Source organism: Arachis stenosperma, chromosome 4 (genome assembly GCF_014773155.1).
Source record: "Arachis stenosperma cultivar V10309 chromosome 4, arast.V10309.gnm1.PFL2, whole genome shotgun sequence".
In the NCBI taxonomy this organism is placed as follows: Eukaryota; Viridiplantae; Streptophyta; class Magnoliopsida; order Fabales; family Fabaceae; genus Arachis; species Arachis stenosperma.
Genome location: NC_080380.1, coordinates 47,265,984 through 47,281,205, shown reverse-complemented (window position 1 = coordinate 47,281,205; position 15,222 = coordinate 47,265,984). Strand labels below are relative to the sequence as shown.

Genomic DNA, 15,222 nt, shown 5'->3' with positions numbered 1-15,222 from the left:
TTTGAGCAAATGGCCAAGAGAATTGATAGCCTTCAGGTTGCATCAGTGAGTGCCACAAGCCAACCATCAACTCCTTGGGGGCAGAATGAAGAGAACCAAGAAGAACAGCAACAAGAGCAAGTGCACTATATGAACAACCAAAATTCTGGATCAAATGAAGTGTATGGTGACACCTACAATCCATCTTGGAAGAACCACCCAAACCTTAGGTGGGGAGACAACCACAACTAAAACCAACAACCATGGCAAAGAAACTCAGCTCAAAACATTCCAAGAAACAACCAAAATCACAACCAGCAGCCAACTAACCAAAACTTTTACAGAAAACCCCAAAATAATCACCCCAACTCTAACCATTATCCACCCAATAACCAACCAATTAACCAAACACTTACCATCATCCATCAACACTCCAAAACCAACCAATCTCACAAGACTCTCAGAGGATTACTAATCTAGAGATGCTCATGGAGAAGATGATGAAGAACCACGAATTGACAACAAAGAACCAAGAAGCTTCCATGAAGAGCCTAGAAAGGCAGATTGGACAAATCTTCAAACAGATTTCTATTGAGAGACCTTCAAGCTCACTACCAAGTGATACCATTCCTAATCCAAAAGAAGAATGCAAAGCTGTGCAATTAAAGAGTGGAAAGACATTGGTGGATGGCAACCAAGAAACTTACGGAGAGTGATAAAGAACCAACAGAGAAAGATGGAGCTAACAACAAGGACATAACAAGCAAGAATGTCCCAGAAAAGCTCACAGAAGAGAACAACCAACCACAGAATTTAAAGAAGGGAAAGCAGATCATGGAAGAACCTATTCCAAAACAGCAGCAAGTGGAGAAGAGTCGTACATCTCCACTACCATATCCACAGAGATTCCAAAAAGAAGCAAAGGATCAATATTTCCACAAATTCCTTGAGATTTTCAAGAAGCTAGAAATCAACATACCTTTGGCTGAGGCATTGGAGCAAATGCCTCTATATGCCAAGTTCTTAAAGGAGCTCATCAACAAGAAAAGAGACTGGAATGAGAAGGAGACTGTAATGCTCAGTGAAGAATGCAGTGCACTAATCAAAAAAGGGCTCCCTCCCAAGCTTGAAGATCCTGGAGGTTTCTTCCTACCTTGCACTATTGGAAGTCTATTCATCAACAAGGGGATGTGTGACTTAGGAGCAAGTATAAATCTAATTCCATCTTCTTTAGTGAAAAAGCTTGGCATAGGAAAGGTGAAACTAATACAGATGCCCTTGGAATTGGTGGACCAATCAGTGGTATATCCTAAAGGGTTGATTGAGAACCTTTTAGTTAAGGTTGACAAATTCATCTTTCCTACAGACTTTGTGATCCTAGATTCAGCAGAAAATGAGAATGACTCCATAATACTTGGTCGACCATTTTTGGCCACTGCTAGAGCCATTGTAGATATAGAGCAGGGAAAGCTAACCCTCAGGATGCATGAAGAAAGCATCACCTTGAAAGTGTTTCCAGAATCACAAAGTAATGAAGAAACAAGCAAGACAAGTGACTGTCTTCCAAGGCAAGCAACCAATAACACAGTAGAACAGAAGAATGAGCAGGTACAAGGAGGGGAAGGAATTCAAAAAGAGGCCAGGATGATAAACAAACAGGGAGGTATCACAACTCAAGTCACTGTCAAGGGAGATAGATCAACAAGAAAGAAAAAAAAGAAAAACAAGAAGAAGGCTTACAAAGGGTGGAAGAGTAAAAAATTCCCAACTGAAGGATTTTCCAAAGGTGACAAAGTGCAATTAGTATATCAATAGCTGGGAACAGAAGATCATTACACTGTCAACAAATACTCTCTCTTGAGCACATTGAAATTGAGCATCAAGGCACACAGAGAAAGCTCACAGTGAGAGGGGACAAGTTGAGACATCACCAACATCAACCACCCTAAAGGGAGTTCAATGTCAAGCTAGTGACAATAAAAGAGCGCTTCATGGGAGGCAACCCATGATTTAAGATTCCTTTCTTTTCTTTTATTTAATAAGCTATGATTACCCAGGCATGATTTTGAGCTTTCATATAAATGCATACATTGTTTTGAAGCATATGTCAGACTTCTAAGTTTGGTGTGCCTTAAGACACACCCAAATTTGTTTTCAAAAAAAAATAAAGGGGTATTCTTAGAACATATGCATAGTCATTTTTGATGAAGCATATGACCAAACACTAAGTTTGGTGTCTGCATGTGTAACAATGTTCAGAAGATCATTTCCTATTCATGGAATCAAAATCATACAGAGATGGATCATGCATCATTATATTTTGAATTTTTGAAAAAAAAAATTTTATATATCAATTGTGAAGAATTATCTGCATTGCTAAGCCATCCCCTCAGTAAGAGAAAAGTTTGGTGTTCACCAACCTTTGGCATTGCTAATTAAGGAACACAATTGATCATTTATGAAAAAAAAGAAACAAAAACAATTTTCTTCTTTATTGCACACCACTTACCAACGTATATATTCATGTTCTAAGGCTAGCTGTTTTGGTTTATTTAGGAAAAAGAGATTGAGACAAATACAAGGAGGGGCCACGGCTAGGACAAGCTAAGTGAGGAGTGGTCACATGTGCCTAGAGAAGTGTGCTCCTTGGGAAACAGAATCTGCATGCATGCACCATTGAACACTTAAATACATGCAACCAATGAGAAGAGGATCCTCGTCAAGCCTTAACAATGCATGCAAGCCGTTCAAATCCATGAGCCCCCTATATGTTTAACTCAATCTCAACCCTTCATGATCACCAACGAACTCCCCCCTCATTCATTGTGGTTTTGCTAGAAAGTTTGAAGGACCTGCTTATAAATAACCGTTAGCACTAAATGGCTTATACATTCATACAAACTTCCTTCACTTGTAAACCATAATCTCCTCTACTCCCAAAACTAAAGCCAACAATTCCTTTCTCTTGCACAACAAAACCGAGTATCATCCCAAACATAACACATTTTTCCCTTACTTCCACTTTTCCCTTTTTCTCACTTCAATTGGCCTCCTCAAGTTCAAAAAGAAGGCCGGGAAAGGAACCAATGGTGACCGAGCCTCCATCATATGATGCAAGAAAATTTAGGTCCCAATTCCATGAAGGGAGATATCATAGATTCATGAAGACAAAGAATGTCATTTATGAGAAGGGCCTTGAGTTGAAGGACGGGGAATACCCCATCATGAGGCAAATCACTAAAGAAAGAAGGTGGGAGCTTCTATGTGCTCCTCTCGTTGACATTAGTGCAGTCATGACCAGGAAATTCTATGCAAATGTTGTAAAAGAGAACAAAGATAGTGCCCCCTACACAAGTTATGTCAGAGGAGTTGAAGTAAATTTCAGTCCAGCAGCCATCACTAGAGCCCTAAAGTTGAGAACCATAACTTATGCAGAGCCTAGTTATGAGACCAGATTGCAGATGGAAAATAATCCTGATGAGATCTTGCAAGGGTTATGTATGGAAAACACAGACTGGGAAAGAGATTCAAAAGGGATCCCAAGCCACTTGAAAATAATAAATCTCACTCATGTGGCCAACGGATGGTATGAGATAGTAAGGAGATCTATCCTTCCTACTAGAAACGCCTCTTGGGTCACAATCAAATGAGCACTCTTGACATACTGCATCCTACATGGAGGTGAAATCAACCTCGCACAACTCATAGCCGACAGTATTCAAGAGATGGCTAACAGCACAAGCAAATCAAGTGGTCTTGGCCATCCAAGTACAATTCTCAGACTGTGCAGTAAAGCTGGAGTAATCTTTGAAGATGAAGACATAGAAAAAGTGAAAAAAGGGAAAGGAATCACCAAGAGGAGCATGGAAGGGTTAAATGAAGAAGATGATCAAGAGGGAGTGGTAGCTCCTAGACAAAGAAGATCTCAAAGAGAGGGAGAACAAGAGCAAGCTCATGGTGCCGTAGACATGAGCCAGCTACAAAGAGCAATTGAAAAGCTATCTCAGCAACTCATACAAACTCAACAAGAGCAAAATCAAGGGCGCCAAGAGCAATATCTAGAGCCCCATCCAGAGTTTCGGGAGCAATATTTGAGGGATAAAAAGGAGCGAGAAGCTTGGCAGTGTCAAATGGAGGAGAGGCAAGAGAGCTGGCAACAACAGATGATGACTCAACAGCAAGAATTTCACACAAAGATTCTTGAAGAACAAAGGGAGCAATACAAAGAATTCAAAGAATCATATGATAAGCTGTACTTTAGTCAAGCTAAAGCAGGAGAATATAGTCACAACCTGTATCAATGGAAGAATATTCATCACACCATGGGAGAAGTTAGATATGCGCAAAGAATGGAGAGTGATGAAAACATACAAGCAAGGTTGGAGTACTTGACCCACAATTTGCCAACACTCAATCCACAGATCAAGCCATTTGAGCAATGCCCTGAATTTGAAGCCAAGCAGCAAGCAAGGTCTCATCACTATACTGAGGTACACTTAACAGATTGGAAGAAGTTGGGCTCTCATGACTCTTAGATTCTGTCTGGGATAGAAGATGTCCTGGTGAAGAAATCCGAGATTATTCCAAGCTAGGGAAGAGAAAGAAGAAAAAGGGAGAATCAAGCAACAGCCACAACCATTAGAAGGTGGCAAAGTTCTTTCATACTTCTTCTTTCATACTTCTAATAAGGAGATGCATGCCTGAAACATGATATGCCTCCACTGTTTATTTCCTTTTTATTTCATTTTCTTATACTTTTCCTTGTTCAATAAGTAGCTAGAGAAATGATCTGCATAATGCTTGTCATTCATCACTTAGCTAAATTTTATTTTGTTTCCCATATGCTTGAATAAAAGAGAATTGTTTGAATTGGAAAGTAAATATCCAATGTTGCATAAGTTAGAATGGAAGTTAATGGTGGTGTGTGTGTTTGATTAAATGCATAACTCATGAAATAATTGCTGCATAATGTCATTTCCATTAAAGTGTGAGCTAGCTTGCTGTTATAAAGGTTCTTATCAGTAAAGAAAAAGCCCTTGAGAACAAAAATAAAACAGAAAGAAAAGGAAGAAGAAAAAGCCAATGTGGCAAGAAAAACAAAGAATAAAGGCTGGACACCAATAGCTTGGACCCTAGGACACATGCCTGTGGTGTTTTTGTACTAGGATATGCTTGGACAAGTAAATTCTGAGGGGTATTTCAAAACCCGGTCACTTAGATCAACTGATTTGGGATGGCCAATTGAAAGTCCACAATAAAGAGCAACCTAGATACAGAACATTTAGATATCCAAAGAGATGCTGGGCATCAATGATCCTAGGAGAAAATAGTGAGCCATGTGTCTGTGGTGGAAAGATGTTGAGTAAAAATAAAGCCAAAGGCTACTACTGCAACATTAGACACCAAGCCTTCAAAGAATAAGCTTGTTAAGCAAAATGAAGAAAAGTTAGCAAGGGAGCAAGTAAAGAGTAAACCTTATAACAGCAAGTTTAGTAAGCCTTTGAGGAAAAGTGTATATTATGTAACAGCAAACAATAACTTGAGTTGTCATTGTCTGCATAAAAACTCCATGAATCAAATTCTGCTATATGCCTAATAAGGATATGTTTTCTCTTCTTGTTCATTTCATTTTCTCTTAGTTTTGATGCTTGCTTGGGGACAAGCAAGATTTAAGTTTGGTGTTGTGATGACAAGTCATCATATACCCATTTTTCAAGCTAATTTCACTTGTTTCACTAGTCTTTATGCACTTTCTTGCATCCTAAGTAAGCAATTTGGAATGAAAATGCATAACTTCTTTAAATCAAACAACCACCATTAAATTGATGCTAAATCATGAGGTTTGAGTTAAAATTTATTGATTTTTAATGAATTATAAACCTTATGAGTTTAGAGATACTTTGATTGGTTGTTTTGGTTTCTTGTAGGTGAAGAAAGGAAGAAAAGAAGAAAAGCGTGGCTTAAGAAGTGTGGCCAAGAGATGAGAAGTGTGGTGCAACATAGAAGGAGAAAGCAAACACTGCCCTCCACAAGAGCACACTGCCCTCCAGGAGAGCAGCATAATGAACCAAGCCTTGAAAAGCATCACTGCCCTGCCCACAATAAGGGCGGAGCACAATTTGATGCCAAGGACCAAAGGAAGCAAAAACTTTGCCCTGCCCTCCTCAAGAGCAATATTGGGCTTCATCCAAGAATAATTCAAAGGAAATTGCTTCCTAGTGCTTTCTATGGGTTTCAAACCCAAGAACAAGGAGGAAAGGAGTAGCGCTCAAACACAAGGAAAACAAGCAAAAATTGGCTTGCTTTCAATCTCCAAGAATCGAACACGACACCATGAGGAAGCAAGGAACTAGACGTTACTTTGGTGCTAAGAAAACCAAGAAAAAAGGAGCAGCATGTGCCTCCAACGAGTTTCGAACGTGGGACTTCACCATTGGCAACATTGCCCTGCCCTCCACAAGGGCAGGGCAGCATTTCTTGGTGCATGGCGCAGCATTTTGGCACGGCCAGGACTTGAGCACTCGGCCAGCAGCACGCACGCACGGGCAGCACTTGGCGCACCATGGCAACACTGCCCTGCCCTCCATAAGGGCAGGGCAGCATCTTGAACACGCACCCAGTGCACGCAATGAGGCCGCATGCACCATTTCCTGCTCTGCCCTCCACAAGGGCAGGGCAGCCTCCTGGAAGCTACTTTCTCATGGGCTGAAAATTGGATTAAAAATCCAATTTAATTCATTTCTTCACCAAATCAAAAGCCCATCCAAATTCCAAAATCCAAGAATAGAAAGTGTATAAATAGGAGATAGTTTGATGTAATTAGGACCTTCTTTTTTATTTTTGAATTTTCACATCTTGAGACTTGATTTTTCTTTTGAGAGCTTGGAACTGAGATCTTAGAGAATTGGAAAGGAGAATTGATCTCTCTTCTTCCTCGTTCTTGCTTGAGCACTTTTTACTTTTCTTGTTTGAGTCTTGGGTGTGAAGAATTGAGGAATTTCTGTCTCAATCTCCATTCAAGATCTCTTCAATTTCCCTTCTGCATAATTGAGTTGAATCCAATTTCCTTTACTGCTTCATCTTTAATTTCTTGTTAATTGCTTTGTGAACTTGGATCTGGGAAGGCAATTGAGATCTAGACTTTGCTATCTAGTCTCTGGAGTCTTGAGACCCAATTTTCTTTTTGGTTCTTCTGTTGAACCACTGCTGCAATTACATTCTCACTTCCTGTTTGAATTCTAGTTACCTCCACTTCATCTTCTGCTTTATTAATTGCTGCAATTTAATTTTCCTTGCTTAAATTCTAAATTCCCAGTCCTCAAATCCCTTTTCTATTCAAGCAATTTATATTTCTTGCACTTTAAGTTACTGCAATTTATATTTCTTGCACTTTAAGTTTCGGTCATTTAATTTCTTGTCCTTTAAGATTCAGCACCTTTACTTTCAATTCTCTTTAATTTCTGCAATTCTTCCCTCCCCCTTTACATTTTCTGTCATTTACTTACTGTTGGATACAAAATCACTCAACCAATACTTGATTCGCTTGACTAAATCAACCACTAAACTAAAATTGCTCAATCCTTCAATCCCTGTGGGATCTACCTCACTCTCGTGAGTTTTATTACTTGATGTGACCCGGTACACTTGCCGACGGTGAGTTTTGTGTTGGATCGTTTTCCACACATCAGGTGTTCCCACACTTGGATCGGGCTCTATGTGGTTCTCTTCCATCTCTTCCTGGTGAGTTGCAGCTATAATTTCGTCAATGATGTCACATTGGAATATGGAGTGATCTTCTGGGGGGTGCTTCATAACTTCATCCAGATTGAAGCTCACTGTTCTGCCATCTACCTCAAAGGAATATGTTCCCGAAAAGGCATCCAGCTTGAATTTCGAAGTCTTAAAAAATGGTCTCCCAAGCAGGATTGACGAAGGTCTCCCTGAGTCATTTTGGGGTATCTCCAAGATATAGAAGTCAATGGGAAATGTGAGCCCCTTAATGCTCACTAACACATCTTCAGCAATTCTAACCACTGTGATAATTCTTTTATCTGCTAACACAAAACGAGCTGCCAACCTTTTTAAGGGAGGGAGCCTTAAAGCATTATATATAGACAAGGGCATAATACTCACGCACGCTCCTAAATCACACATACAGTTAGAAAATATCACACCTCCAATGGTGCAGTTAACCATGCATGGGCCTGGGTCACTACATTTTTCAGGTATATTTCCCATTAAAGCAGATATAGAACTACCTAAAGGAATAGTTTCTAATTCATTACTTTTATCTTTATGTATGCACAATTCTTTTAGAAACTTTGCGTATTTAGGTACTTGCTGAATAACATCAAAAAGAGGAACAGTTACCTCAACCTTTTTGAAGATCTCTACCATTTTGGGATCAAGTTCTATCTGCTTTCTGGATTTCTTAGCAAGGTATGGAAATGGAATAAGAGTGGCGTCTTTTATAGCTTCAGCTTACTGGGGTTCTGCATTCCTTGGTTGGGCTGCTTCTGCTTCAGCCATGCCTTGTGCTTCATCTTCTTCTTCAACATCCTCTACCTCAACTGTGTCTGCAGCTGGGGCGTTGGTCGGCGAAATTGTGAACTATACTTTTTCACAACTCTCATAATCCCTGGTAATGGCTCCAAAAACTTGGTGCGCTTAATACCATGGCATTACACAACTTCGCACAACTAACCAGCAAGTGCACTGGGTCGTCCAAGTAATAAAACCTTACGTGAGTAAGGGTCGATCCCACGGAGATTGTTAGTAATGAAGCAAGCTATGGTCATCTTGTAAATCTTAGTCAGGCAAACTCAGATATATATGGTGATGAACGAAAATAACATAGAAGATAAAGATAGTGATACTTATGTATATCATTGGTGTATGAGCTTCAGACAAGTGTATGAAGATGCCTTCCCTTCCGTCTCTCTGCTTTCCTACAGCCTTCATCCAATCCTTTCTTACTCCCTTCCATGGCAAGCTCGTATAGGGTCTCACTGTTGTCAGCAGCTACCTCCCATCCTCTCAGTGAAAGCGATTGCATATGTCCTGTCACGGCATAGCGGAATTCATCTGTCGGTTCTCAATCAGGCGCGGAATAGAATCCAGTGATTCTTTTGCGTTATCACTAACGCCCCCGCCCTCAGGGTTTGAAGCACGTCACAGTCATTCAGTCATTGAATCCTACTCAGAACACCACAGACAAGGTTAGACCTTCCGGATTCTCTTGAATGCTGCCATCAGGTCCTGCCTATACCACGAAGACTCCGAAGAATCCAAGAGATATTCACTAAGCCTCGAATGCTTGTAGAACAAGAATGGTTGTCAATCACCTTGTTCATAGGTGAGAGTGGTGATGGGCGTCAATCATCACCATCATCATGTTGAAGAACAAGTGATATCTTGGTAAAAGAACAAGCGGAATTGAATGGAAGAACAATAGTAATTGCATTAATACTCGAGGTACAGCAGAGCTCCACACCCTTAATCTATGGTGTGTAGAAACTCCACCGTTGAAAATACATAAGAACAGGGTCTAGGCATGGCCGAATGGCCAGCCTCCCAAAGATCTAAGATAGCATAAAACAAAGATAGCTACCAAAGTCTCGATACAAATACAATAGTAAAAGGTCCTACTTATAGATAACTAGTAGCCTAGGTGTACAAAGATGAGTAAATGACATAAAAATCCACTTCCGGGCCCACTTGGTGTGTGCTTGGGCTGAGCAATCAAGGAAATTCGTGTAGAGAACTTTTCTGGAGTTAAACGCCAGCTCCCATGCCAGTTTGGGCGTTTAACTCCAACTTTTATTCCTGTTCCGGCGTTTAACGCTGGAATTCCTGAGGCCGGATTGCTTTGCGGGTTTGGGCCATCAAATCTTGGACAAAGTATGGACTATTATATATTGCTGGAAAGCCCTGGATGTCTACTTTCCAACGCCGTTGAGAGCGCGCCAATTGGGCTTCTGTAGCTCCAGAAAATCCACTTCGAGTGCAGGGAGGTCAGAATCCAACAGCATCTGCAGTCCTTTTTGGTCTCTGAATCAGATTTTTGCTCAGGTCCCTCAATTTCAGCCAGAAAATACCTGAAATCACAGAAAAACACACAGACTCATAGTAAAGTCCAGAAAAGTGAATTTTAAATAAAAACTAATAAAAATGTACTAAAATCTAACTAAAAGATATCAAAAACATACTAAAAACAATGCCAAAAAGTATACAAATTATCCGCTCATCACAACACCAAACTTAAATTGTTGCTTGTCCTCAAGCAACTGAAAATCAAATAAGATCAAAAGAAGAGAATATGCAATGAATTCCAAAAACATCTGTGAAGATCAGTATTAATTAGATGAGCGGGGCTTTTAACCTTCTGTCTCTGAACAGTTTTGGCATCTCAATCTATCCCTTGAAATTCAGAATGGTTGGCTTCTTTAGGAACTCAGAGTCCAGATAGTGTTAATGATTCTCCTAGTAAAGTATGATGATTCTTGAACATAGCTATTTATTGAGTCTTGGCTGTGGCCCAAAGCACTCTGTCTTCCAGTATTACCACCGGATACATACATGCCACAGACACATAATTGGGTGAACCTTTTCAGATTGTGACTCAGCTTTGCTAAAGTCCCCAATTAGAGGTGTCCAGGGTTCTTAAGCACACTCTTATTTGCCTTGGATCACAACTTTATTTCTTTTCTTTTTCTTTCTTTTCTTTCTTTTTTTTCGATTTTTTTTTTTTTTCGGATAGCTTTTTCTTGCTTCAAGAATCATTTTATTGATTTTTCAGATCCTCAGTAACATGTCTCCTTTTTCATCATTCTTTCAAGAGCCAACATTCATGAACCACAAATTCAAGATACATATGCACTGTTTACACATACATTCAGAGAACAAAAATATTGCCACCACATCAAAATAATTAAACTATTATAAAATTCAAAATTCATGCAATTCCTCCTTTTTCAATTAAGCACATTTTTATTCAAGAAAGGTGATGGATTCATAGGACATTCATAACTTTAAGGCATAGACACTAAGACACTAATGATCATAAGACACAAACATGGATAACATAAAGCATAAAAATTCGAAAAACAGAAGGATAGAGAACAAGGAAATTAAGGAACGGGTCCACCTTAGTGATGGCGGCTCTTTCTTGCTCTTGAAGATCCTATGGAGTGCTTGAGCTCCTCAATGTCTCTTCCTTGTCTGTGTTGCTCCTCCCTCATGATTCTTTGATCTTCTCTAATTTCATGAAGGATGATGGAGTGTTCTTGATGCTCCACCCTCAGTTGTCCCATGTTGGCACTTAATTCTTCTAGGGAGGTGTTTAGTTGCTCCCAATAGTTTTGTGGAGGAAAATTCATCCCTTGAGGGATCTCAGGGATCTCATGATGAGAAGGGTCTCTTGTTTGCTCCATCTTCTTCTTAGTGATGGGCTTGAGGTCATGCCTTCTCAGTTGAACCGGCTTTGGATGCCATAAATGGTTATGGAAAAACAAAGAGCAATGCTTTTACCACACCAAACTTAAAAGGTTTGCTCGTCCTCGAGCAAAAGAAGAAAGAAGAGAGTAGAAGAAGAAGAAATGGGGGAGAGGGAGATGGCTTTGTGGTTCGGCCAAAAAGGGGGAGAAGTGGTGGTTTATGAAGGATGGATGTGAGTGGTGAAGAGAAAGAGATGTTGAGGTGATTGGTGAATGGGTGAAGAAGAAGAGAGAGAGTGGTGGGGTTGGTGGGGATCCTGTGGGGTCCACAGATCCCGAGGTGTCAAGGAAAAGTCATCCCTGCACCAAATGGCATCAAAATCCACGTTTTGAGCCATTTCTGGCGTTAAACGCCGGGCTGGTGCCCATTCCTGGCGTTTAACGCCAGGTTGTTGCCCTTTACTGGCGTTTAACGCCAGTCTGGTGCCCTTTTCTGGCGTTAAACGCCCAGAAAGGTGCCAGACTGGGCGTTAAACGCCCAACTGCTAGGCTGACTGGCGTTTGAACGCCAGCAGCATCTTCCTCCAGGGTGTGCTGTTTTTCTTCCTGTTTTTCATTTTGTTTTTGCTTTTTTCATTGTTTTTGTGACTTCTTATGATCATCAACCTACAAAAAGATAAAATAACAAAAGAAAATAATTAATTATAAAACATTGGGTTGCCTCCCAACAAGCGCTTCTTTAGTGTCATTAGCTTGACAGAGGACTCCCATGGAGCCTCAGAAACACTCAGAACCTTGTTGAAACCTCCCAACACCAAACTTAGAGTTTGAATGTGGGGTTTCAACACCAAACTTAGATTTTGGTTGTGGCCTCCCAACACCAAACTTAGAGTTTGACTGTGGGGGCTCTGCTTGGCTCTGTTTTGAGAGAAGCTCTTCATGCTTCTTCTCCATGATGATAGAGGGATATCCTTGGGCCTTAAACACCATGGATTCTTCATTCACTTGAATGATCAACTCTCCTCTATCAACATCAATCACAGCCTTTGCTGTGGCTAGGAATGGTCTGCCAAGGATGATGGATTCATCCATGCACTTCCCAGTCTCTAGGACTATGAAATCAGTAGGAATGTAATGGTTTTCAACCTTAACCAGAACATCCTCTACAAGTCCATGGGCTTGTTTTCTTGAGTTGTCTGCCATTTCTAGTGAGATTTTTGCAGCTTGCACCTCAAAGATCCCTAATTTCTCCATTACAGAGAGGGGCATGAGGTTTACACTTGACCCTAAGTCACACAAGGCCTTCTTGAAGGTCATGGTGCCTATGGTACAAGGTATAGAAAACTTCCCAGGATCCTGCCTCTTTTGAGGCAGTTTCTGCCTAGACAGGTCATCCAGTTCTTTGGTGAGCAAGGGAGGTTCATCTTCCCAAGTCTCATTTCCAAATAACTTGTCATTTAGCTTCATGATTGCTCCAAGGTATTTAGCAACTTGCTCTTCAGTGACATACTCATCCTCTTCAGAGGAAGAATACTCATCAGAGCTCATGAAAGGCAGTAGCAAGTCCAAGGGAATCTCTATGGTCTCAGTCTGAGCCTCAGATTCCCAAGGTTCCTCATTGGGGAACTCATTAGAGGCCAGTGGACGTCCAGTGAGGCCTTCCTCAGTGGCGTTCACTGCCTCTTCTTCCTCCCAGAATTCGGCCATGTTTATGGCTTTGCACTCTCCTTTTGGATTTTCTTCAGTGTTACTTGGGAGAGTGCTTGGAGGAAGTTCAGTAATTTTCTTGCTCAGCTGACCCACTTGTCCTTCCAAATTCCTAATGGAAGATCTAGTTTCAGTCATGAAACTTTGAGTGGTTTTGATCAGATCAGAGACCATGGTTGCTAAGTCAGAATTATTCTGCTTAGAGCTCTCTGTCTGTTGCTGAGAAGATGATGGAAAAGGCTTGCCATTGTTAAACCTGTTTCTTCCACCATTGTTATTGAAACCTTGTTGAGGTCTCTCGTGATTCTTCCATGAAAGATTTGGGTGATTTCTCCATGAAGAATTATAGGTGTTACCATAGGGTTCTCCTAGGTAATTTACCTCTTCCATGGAAGGGTTCTCAGGATCATAAGCTTCTTCCTCAGATGAAGCTTCCTTAGTACTGTTTGGTGCATTTTGCATTCCAGACAGACTTTGAGAAATCAAATTGACTTGTTGAGTCAATATTTTATTCTGGGCCAAAATGGCATTCAGAGTGTCAATATCAAGAACTCCTTTCTTCTGACTAGTCCCATTGTTCACAGGATTTCTTTCAGAAGTGTACATGAATTGGTTATTTGCAACCATTTCAATCAGTTCTTGAGCTTCAGTAGGCGTCTTCTTCAGATGAAGAGATCCTCCTGCAGAGCTATCCAAGGACATCTTAGATAGTTCAGAGAGACCATCATAGAAAATACCTATGATGCTCCATTCAGAAAGCATGTCAGAAGGACATTTTCTGATTAATTGTTTGTATCTTTCCCAAGCTTCATAGAGGGATTCTCCATCCTTTTGTCTAAAGGTTTGGACTTCCACTCTAAGCTTACTCCATCTTTGTGGTGGAAAGAATTTTGCCAAGAAGGCATTGACTAGCTTTTCCCATGAGTCCAGGCTTTCTTTAGGTTGAGAGTCCAACCATATTCTAGCTCTGTCTCTTACGGCAAAAGGGAATAGCATCAGTCTATAGACTTCAGGGTCAACCCCATTAGTCTTGACTGTGTCACAGATTTGCAAGAATTCAGCTGAAAACTGATGAGGATCTTCCATTGGAAGTCCATGGAACTTGCAATTCTGTTGCATTAGAGAAACTAATTGAGGCTTAAGCTCAAAGTTGTTTGCTCCAATGGCAGGGATAGAGATGCTTCTCCCATAAAAATCAGGAGTAGGTGCAGTAAAGTCACCCAGCACCTTCCTTGCATTGTTTGCATTGTTGTTGTTTTCGGCTGCCATGTGTTCTTCTTCTTTGAAGAATTCGGTCAGGTCCTCTAAAGAGAGTTGTGTTTTGGCTTCTCTTAGCTTTCTCTTCAAGGTCCTTTCAGGTTCAGGGTCAGCTTTAACAAGAATGCCTTTGTCTTTGTTCCTGCTCATATGAAAGAGAAGAGAACAAGAAAATATGGAATCCTCTATGTCACAGTATAGAGATTCCTTGAGGTGTCAGAGGAAAAGAAAAATGGAAGACAGAGGTAGAAAATTCGAACTTATCAAAGAAGATGGAGTTCGAATTTTGCATTAAGGGATAGTGTTAGTCCAAAAATAGAAGGATGTGAGAAGAAGGGAAGTAATTTTCGAAAATTAAGTGAAAGATTTTGAAAATGTTTTTGAAAAACATTACTTAATTTTCGAAAATGAAAGTGGGAAAGAAATAAAATGATTTTTGAAAAAGATTTTGAAATTAGAACTCAAAAGATTTGATTGAAAATTATTTTGAAAAAGATGTGGTTAAGAAGATATGATTGGTTTTAAAAAGATGTAATTGAAAAGATATGATTTGAAAACAATTTTAAAAGATATGATTTGAAAACAATTTGAAAAGATATGATTTTAAAAATTAATGACTTGCCTAACAAGAAAAGATATGATTCAAGCATAAAACCTTCCTTAACAGAAAAGGCAAAAAATGTTCAATCAAATCATTAATTGTTAGTAAGTATCTTTGAAAAAGGAAAGAAATTGATTTTGAAAACATTTGATTGAAAAGATATGATTTGAAAAAGATTTGATTTTGAAAAACTTGAAAAAAATTGATTTGAAAACAAAATCTTCCCCCTAGCACCATCCTGGC

At 40.0% G+C, this 15,222-nt stretch overlaps 1 non-coding gene across 1 annotated transcript; it reads left to right on the top strand.

The window, feature by feature from the left end:
• The first annotated feature begins 13,877 nt into the window (after positions 1-13,877).
• LOC130978587 (small nucleolar RNA R71) lies at positions 13,878-13,985 on the top strand. Its single transcript, XR_009086209.1, has one exon. It is a non-coding gene; the product is annotated as a small nucleolar RNA R71 (small nucleolar RNA).
• The last annotated feature ends 1,237 nt before the right edge of the window (positions 13,986-15,222 follow it).